This window comes from Cheilinus undulatus, linkage group 1, assembly GCF_018320785.1.
Source record: "Cheilinus undulatus linkage group 1, ASM1832078v1, whole genome shotgun sequence".
Taxonomy (NCBI): Eukaryota; Metazoa; Chordata; class Actinopteri; order Labriformes; family Labridae; genus Cheilinus; species Cheilinus undulatus.
This window is the reverse complement of record NC_054865.1, coordinates 2,316,578-2,325,989: the sequence shown is the minus strand read 5'-3', so window position 1 is coordinate 2,325,989 and position 9,412 is coordinate 2,316,578.

Below are 9,412 nucleotides of genomic sequence, written 5' to 3'. Positions count from 1 at the left end.
TTAAAACTGACTTAAGTAGAAGTAAAAATTAAGGTCATTTAATCTTAAGAGAAAATAAAAAGTCTTTAATGTTAAGTACAGTGATTCATTATTTTTGATGGCTGACGGGGTTCCAAGTCAAATGCAGAAATATGAGAGAATATGAGTCTCCAAGCATACTGTTTCATTAAAGGTCCACATCTTTAATGAATAACAGTGCAACTGCAAATTTGGCAAAGTAATGTGAGACTTTGGTTCAGTCCGTTTCAAAATCTGACCCCGACCCTTTGATGTCGTGTGCCCCTTAGTGGGGAAATCTTCCTCAGTGAGATGGGGCAGCCCTTCAAGTTCATGAAATGTCAAAAATAGTCTTTGACAGCACGTACAGGGGTGTGATAAAATCGCTTCTTTTCAAAGATAATCTTTTGCATTTTGCCTTAATTTGATAGGACAGCTTAGAGACAGGAAATATGTGGAGAGACGATAACCTCTGCTTGGGCGTCTGCTCTGTCCCCTGAGAAACCTGCAAAGAAAATGGTTTGCCCTCTTCCTTCCATGTGAAATTAACTGTGATTAACCAATCTTTTTGGAAAGCTGAGTTCAGTTCGACTACCCACATCCAGACCTGATTACTGCCAGACCTGTTGGATCCAGAAATCCCTTAAATAGAACCTGTCTGGCTAAAAGATCTCCAACACATCATGGAACCATCTAAAGAAATTCAAGAACAGATGAGGAACAAAGTCACTGACATCTATCAGTCTGAAAGGGTTACAGAGACATTTCTAAGACTTTGAGACTCCAGCCAACCACACTGAGAGCCATTATCCACAAATGGGGAAAACCATGAACAGTGGTGAACCTTCCCAGGAGTGGCCAGCCTACCAACATGACTCCAAGAGCGCATGGACGACTCATCCAGGAGTTCCCAGAAGAACCTAACCTGGCACACCAGATGGATGTGTTTCACACATCCACTCACAGAAACCACTCACAGACGGTGTTTGGGAAAGGGCAGAGCCTTTGGAAAAAAGGTGATTGGATGGACGTTCTGTCTGTCACATCTTTACGGGCCATCAGAGCAACAGGAAAAAAGAGGTGTCAGCACTCAAAAAATGTCCTTTTAGGCAGTTTATTCAAGGCACAATGTGGTACAACGCATGTGTTTCGACTCAGTCTTCTACAGCGTCGTTTTTTTTTTTTCGCTTTTTTCACCTTCTCAGTCAGAGCAACAAAACACGTGACGTAGCTGCTACCGAGTTCTGCCCCTACCAAAGGACTAAACTCCATAGAGAACTGCATAACGTGAACCATGGTGACTGTAGACATGTCAGTACACGACTTTTGTGGTTTTTGAAAAGAAAACAACTCACTGCTGTTCTTTTAACAAAGAAACGTCGGCAAGTTCTGATAAAACTGGCACTTTAGCAGCATCCGCGCTAAGCTCTTCCACCATAACTGCACCAGCCTCTTGTTGCTGCTTGCCTACATCACGACTCCTCCACGCCCAAAAGTACTGCCCCTTGATGCAGGTCCTGTCACTTTCTAACTGGGCCCAGATGGTTCAGATGGGAGCTTTGGAAGATGGATTCACCAGTGATAAACACAGAAATGGGCAAATCCATCTGCTTTGCAAGGTTACGCAGAACCTAGAACAACATCTAAAAACCTGCAGGCCTCACTGACTCAGTTAAGGTCAGAGTTCATGAGTCAACAATCAGAGAGAGACTGGGCAACAATGGCATCATGGGAGAGTACCAAGGCCAAATCCACTGCTGACAAAAAAGAACACAAAGGCTCGTCTCACATTTGACTAAAAACATCCAGATGATCCCCAAGACTTCTGGGAAAGATATTCTGTGGACTGACCAGACTGATGTTGAACTTTCTGGAAGGTGTGTGGCCCGTTCCATCAGGGGTCAAACTAACACAGCATTTCATCAAAACATCAGGCCAACAGTCAGACATGGTGGTGGTGGTGTGATGGTCTAGACCAGGACCTGGACCACTTGCTGTAACTGATGGAACCATGAATTCTGCTCCCTACTAGAAGGTCCTGAAGGAGAATGTCTGGCCATCACTTGTCACCTCAAGCTCAAGAATACTTGGGTTGTGCCAAGGGTGGAGCACCCAGTTATTAGGTTTAGGGGAGGATGACTTTTCCACGTAGAGCCAGGTAGGTTTGGATGGCGTTTTTCCCTAGATAACTGAAATCATCATTTTAAAACTCTATTTTGTATTTTCTCAGGTTATATTGGTCTAATATTAAAATTTGTTTGATGATCTGAAACATGTAAGTGTGACAAATATGAAAAAAAGAACTCAGTAACTTTAACAGCACTGTAGGCATTATTGCATCCTTTCAAGCTTCAATCCAGATCAAGTTGATCTTAATCATTTTTTTCCTTGAACACAAGTGAGCTGAATGATGTGATCTATGGCAGAAGAGAAATTAATTGTTTTTATCTGGATAAACCTTTTGATCAACCAAGCCTTCAAGATTAGCAAATCTAGATTAACAGCTTTTGGTTGCACCAGCTCTGTGTAAAATCAATTCAAACCGAGTTTTGAATGTAAGCTCTGACTTACAACAGAGCTGACACTCTAATCTAGAGTGATGCATTATCTGAGACAGCTGCAATGTACTCTAGGCTTCAGTTACAACCTAAATCTAACAGCTACTGAACCTCCTAGTAGTGGAAAGTTCTCTGGAAATTGTGGTTTTAATGTAATATGTGAAAGGTGGGATCGTTTGGAGCAGGGTTCCAAAACTTTTCAGCCCTTGACCCCCAAAATATCAGTGTCAGAGATCGGGGGCCCCCACTTTCTTTTGAGGGGGATAAAGTGCATGAAGTTACACAAAGCATCATGTACAAAACTGGCATTTTAGGCCGTTTTCATAACTTTTACTTCTGTTTGTAAGCACAAATACCACTTGATAACTACGTGTTTTGTTGTAAATTGAACTCTTTTTGACAATGTTTTCTTTAAAACAGGGGTGTCAAACTCCACCATTCTGGATTCAGGACTAACCTGAGGGCCTAACAGGGTCACCTTTTTAACCATAAACTCTCACCCTTGTTTCACTGGTAATGAAATATGAAAAAAACAAAAAACTTAGCACTGATGATAGATGATTTTGACATTTAAAAAGTTAAAAAGATAAATTTAAAGGCTCACAATCTGAGAAAAGTACAACTATTAGTTCAAAAAGGTCAAAACATGACATTGAAACCAAAACATAATGTTTTTTAATGGCAAATATGTTAGAAAGAAAATCAAAATCATGAGTTTAAAAGGTAAAAATATCAAATAAAATTTGTAATCATGAAATTAAAAGTCAAAATATAATTCAAAAATTTTAAAATCTGAGTCTAAAAGATCAAACTATATGATTATGAAGTCAAAAGTTTGGAGTTGAAAATATGATATAAAATACAAAATAATTGGTTAAAAAGGTCAAAATATTTCTTAAAAATTAGAATTATGAATCTTAAAGCTCAAAATATGATATGAGAAGTCAAAATTATGAGTTGAAAGGCTCAAAGTATGAAATTAGAAGTCAAAATCTTAAGTTTGAGACTTAATTGTGAGATGCCGTCCATCCATCCATTTTCTATACCGCCTATTCCATTCCAGGTTGCAGGGGGGACTGGAGCCTATCCCAGTTGTTGTTGGGTGAGAGGTGGGGTGCACCCTGGACTGGTTGCCAGTCAATCACAGGGCTGACATATAGAGACAGACAACCAGGCATGCTCACACCTACGGGCAATTTAGAGTCACCAATTAACCTAATGAGCATGTTTTTGGTGGTGGGAGGAAGCTGGAGTACCCGGAGAGAACCCACGTGTGCATGGGGAGAACATGCGAACGCCGCACAGAAAGGCCCTGGCCCTGACCTTCTTGCTGTGAGGCAACAGCGCTAACCCCTATGCCACCCTAATTGTGAGATGCTAAAATGCAAATGTGAAATTAAAACACAAATTAATTTCTTTTCCCACATTCCTGACTTCTTATCTAAATATTTTTACTCCTCACTTTTTAAGACTTTGTGACTCAACAAGGAAATCTTAAATCATCAGGATAAGTTCACATTTTTTTATACCTGAGGAAATCTGCAAACATCAGACTGATGGGCCAGTTAGAACAGAAATATGAGATCATCTTGCAGGCCAGAATTAATTGTTCCACAGGCCGGATTTGGCCTTGAGTTTAACACCTGTTCTTTAGATAATATATAAAATGTATGTCTACAAATTATATTACATTTCTCTTTGTGTTTTGAAAAGCAGCCTGCGACCCCCCTTCACTGTCTCGCAACCCCCCTGGTGGGCCCGACCCCCCCTTTTGGAACCACTGATTTAGAGGATGGCGAGAAGCAGAAGATTTACTGTATGGTGTCAGTGGAGTGTTCTCTGTAATCAATAATACTCCTCAGAAATGTAGATCACTCTTTAGACTTGTGCTTTAGTTTGACAGGAGCAAAGATTATTTCTGCCATCGAGCAGTCAAGTACAGTTAAACTGAATCATGTTACTGATGATTTCACCACTTGGTGTCACTCTCCCTGTTTCACACTGGCTGTCTGTGAGGTCTGCAGGCTTTAGCAACCTAATCATAATGCTTTGACATGTTTCATGTACACTTTTGCTGCTGTTTGAGGATTGATGTCCATCAACAGAAGCTTTTCTCAGCTGTCTGTTCACCGGCAGACTTGAGAGGTCGCACCACAAACACCGTATCAAGAATGCTTTGCACTGATTGGTCGAATAAAGTGAAAACATCAGAACTGGGACAATACTTTGGTTATCTGGACGCTTTGCTCTCTGAGTTAAGATGAACCTTACATCAGAACTAAAGACAAAGTTGGGCCTTTCAGACTGGCAGGGCTCTGTGCTGGTTCTAGTTCCTGAATCCAATTTGGAACCGGCCAGCTCATTCAAACTGGGAAAAAATTGACTCTGAATTGAACAAGTTGGTTCTCTACTGGAACCAGAAATAGTTGGTTCTTTCTTGGGAACCGTGACATCATCAGTGGGCGTGTCACGTTCTAGGTTGTGAAGACGAGCAGAAAATGGAGAAAAAGTGGTCTGCAGGGGAGACTAAATGTTTGGTTGTAACCTGGGCATCGACAGAATTCCAGGTAAAGCTGGAGAGAAGAACAAGGAAGAGGAAGTTATATGCTGAACTTGTGGAAGATAGTGAAGGCTGGGTTCACCTGAACACCAGACCAAATAATTAATAAACTCAAGAAACTGAAGAGGGAACACCAGAACAACAGGAAGACCTGTGCACATCCTTAATTCTTTGTCCACAGGGGGCGCCAAAATCCACACTAACTGAAGATTCTCAGAGTTCCTGAGTATTTTCTGCTTGAAAGTGGTGATTTTTAGGGTAATAGTCAGTGTGGAGGGTCTTTTTCACAACTTTAATGGTTTTTGTAGCACACCTAAAAGGATCAGCACCATCCAAGGCCTGTAATAAAGCGTGAAGCTCTGCTTGGATCATTATCCTGATTCTTTATGTTATCACAATCCGATTCAAAAGTTACACAAACTGGAGATTTTATCTGGTAAAAACGACCCCCCCCCACACACACACACACACACACACACAAATAGTTTATTTCCACAACAATCTAACTGTTTAAATCCAACAAGAGTACTTTGAACTACTTGACCCAGATATACAGTGCTTAACAAATGTATTAGACCACCCTAACCCTAACCAAAGTAAGGTTTATGCCACAGCTGCCCTAAATTAACAGCATTGGTAATTACCAAAATCATTTTTATGTTTCTGCAATGGTTAATACAATGCTAAAATAGAATTATTATTGTTATCCATGAATTTTCAAATTTACTGGTTTACAAAAAACTGAAAAATAGTAAAGCACATTATTATTTCTTGATTAATATGTCAAATTATAGTTATTTACTTGCATTCCTGAACAGAAAAATTAGTTTTAGTGCTTGAATCTTATGCTTGATTCATTTCTTACTTCTCAGAGAAGCCCAAATTTGGGTGAATTCAGTTTGAAATTCCTCATTCCTGTTCAAAATGGTAAAACGTGGAGAGCTGACTGAAAATGAAAGAGTTGGCATTAAAGCACTTCATGATGCTGGATGGTCTTTGGGACAAATATGACAGGTGGTCTAATAAATTTGTTAAGCACTGTATGTGCATCAATCCATCTTTCATTCTACAACCCCCATTCTGATATTTACCAAGACCAAACATTAACCCAACATGATTTTTGCAGCATTTACCAGGCAGGTAGAAACCTGAACCAGACTAATGTTGAACAGCCGTCTGCATCTGTGTCTGCCTCCTGCTCAGCATGATAACAAATAAAACTGAAGGATGATGATGATTGAAAATGATGTACCTTATAAGTCCCGTCCGTCTCCCTCTTTGGAGGCATGAAGCTGATGCTGTCCCCGTAGAAGTTCTCTTCTGCTGCAGCTCCCTGTAAGGCGAGCAGAAGCAGGATTATCACACCTGTGTCCATCATGTTTCAGTGTTTCTGTGGGGAAAAATGTTCCTTCAGTCTGTTTCAATCTCAGAAATGTGAGAGGCGGATCCCTCCAAACTGGAATAACCAGAACTCTACTCCAGTAAAACACTGTGAGAACATTTGTTTTAATTAAAGTCCCCTAAATCAGATAACATTCTTTTGCAATTTCTTAAAATCTATCAGAGTAAATGTTCTAAATTCACGCTCTTTGGTCTAACTGGGAGGCCAAGGTCAAGTTTATTTTCATGTCATAGTTCGGGGAAGTAAATTTGTTGTACAGACAAGAGTTTCAACATTCCAGAGTTTAATCTACGTGGCTGCAGGAGGTGCTTTCTACATCTACTTCACAACATCTCAGAGAGATAACATCATCTTTTAGCTACCCATACCATCTGAAAATTTTTGAAAAATCAAAATTTGTACAACCCTCATTCAAACAAAATCTGGGCCAGTGAGTTAAATGTCAACAAACATAGAATGCAACTAGAAAAGCACTCAGAGAGTACAGACCTCCACCATTAATCCTACTTCCCAGTAGTGAAGAATCCTTTAAAAAATTACTGGATCCGTCCCCATGTGCCCCCCACCACAGCATTTGCCTACTACCCCCTTCCCTGTGGGGTGGAAACACTGGTGGTGCTGGTGCCAACAGATGCACTGACAGTCTCACCCATGGTCTCACTGGACGACTGGAGTCATGGCAGAGAGTGAATATTCCTCTATTCCTCCCAGCATTGTGAGTATTCTCGCTACAGTCCGCTGTCTTTCTCTCTGTTATGCTCCAACTCGTCTCCTTGACTGGGCATGCGTCTTTCAAACTCTATAAACTCCAAAACTTTGAATAGAAACACAGCCAAAATGCTGCTGGGATTAAAGTTGCTCATATCCACCATCTCCTGGTGTAAAGTGGTAACAGCGCAGACCTCCGCCATTAGCTCTATCTCCCAATAGTACAGAATCCTTTAAAAAAATCCTGAATCCAGATGGTGATCCAGATCAGTCCCAAAATCTAATCAGTTCTTCCTTATTCCATTTTTGACATTTGCTGAAAATTTCATCAAAATCTGTCCATAACTTTTGGAGTTATGTTGCTAACAAACGAACAAACCCACCAAATCACATAATCTCCTTGGTGGAGGTTATAATTGTGAAATCTCATAAACCCATATTTTATTCACAATATAAAAACAATCAGATGTTGAAACTGAGTCATTTAACCATTTCATGAAAAGTATTAGTTCATTTTGACAGCAGCAACACATCTCAACAAAAGTAGGAGCGGGGTAACAAAAGGCTGGAAATGTAAGTGGTACTACTGAAGCATTTAAGAGAGGCTGAGTCTCTGCGAAGTTAAGATGGGCAGAAATTCAACAATCTGTGAAAAACTGTGTCTAAAAATTGTGGAACAATTTCAGAAACATGTTCCTCAATGTAAAATAGTGAAGACTTTGAATCTCCCATCATCTAAAGTCCATAATATCATCAAAAGATTCAGAGAATCTGGAGAAATCTTTGTGAGCAAGGGACAAGGCTGAAGGGGCCCTCAGGGGCCACTGCATTAAAAACAGACATGATTCTGTACTGAAATCACTGCATGGGCTCAGGAACATTCCAGAAATCATTGTCTGTCAACACAAATGACAGTTAAAGCTGGATGATGGAGAGAAGAAGCCATATGTGAACAGGATCCAGAAACACCGCCGTCTTCTCTGGACCAAAGCTCATTTAACATGGACTGAGGAAACATGGAAAACTGTTCTGTGGTCAGAGGAAACCACAGAGTCCGTGTCCTGTGAACTGAAGAGGAGAGGGAGCATCCAGGTTGTTCTCCTGGCTCAGTTCTAAAGCCTGCATCTCTGATGGTATGGGGTTGCATTAGTGCCTATGGCATGGGCAGCTCTAACATCTGGAAAGGAACTATCAATGCTGAGAAGTAGAGAGAGGTTTTAGAGCAACATTATGCTCCCATCCAGATGTCTCTGTCAGGGAAGGCCTTGACTATTTCAGCAAGATCATGCTAAACCACATACCACACACATCACAACAGCATGGCTTCACAGGAGAAGAGTCCAGGTCCTGAACTGGTCTGTATGAGTCCAGACCTTTCACCATTAGGAAACATTTGGAAAAATCCCAAAAAGCAGATCCAGGACTGTTGAGCAGCTAGAATCCTACATCAGACAAGAATGGTACAACATTCCTCTCCCATCAGCTGGTCTCTTCACTTCCCAGACATTTACAGACTGTTGTTAAAAGAAGGGGGGATGCTATACAGAGGTAAACATGGCCCTGTCCATACTTTTTTGAGATGTGCTGATGCCATCAAATTCAAAATGAGCTAACATGAAAAGGTAAAATGTCTCAGTTTAACATCTGGATACGTCGTTCATGTTTAGATGGTGAAATAGGGTTTGTGAGATCTTACAGTCATTGACTTCTGTTTTTATTTACATTTTACACAGTGTTCAGATTTTTTTGGAATCAGGCTTGTACTTCAGAATCTGAATAAAATATGTATGCATCATTCCAACACTGCTTGGAGAAAACTTCAGGTTGATAATTGATGAACATGAAATCATAACAGTGTATGAATGTTTATGATTCATAAAATGATCTAAACAAGCTGAATTATTCTGTCATGGCTGATGTTTGGTATTTGGAAGTGGGCGGGGCTCTTATGGGAAAAGGTGATGCTAAAAACCACATTCAACCAGCCAGAGGTTGACAGACAGGCTACAGTCTGGTTAAAGGTGTGGCTCCCTGACAGATCCACGAGTGTATTTCATATTTTCATGAACAATGCACGGCGGAAATGTTTCTAACGAGCATGATCGTACAAAAAAGTTGCTTTTAATTATTATTAATTATTATTATAATAAATATCTTAAGATTGTTGGTTTTAAATAAACACTAATG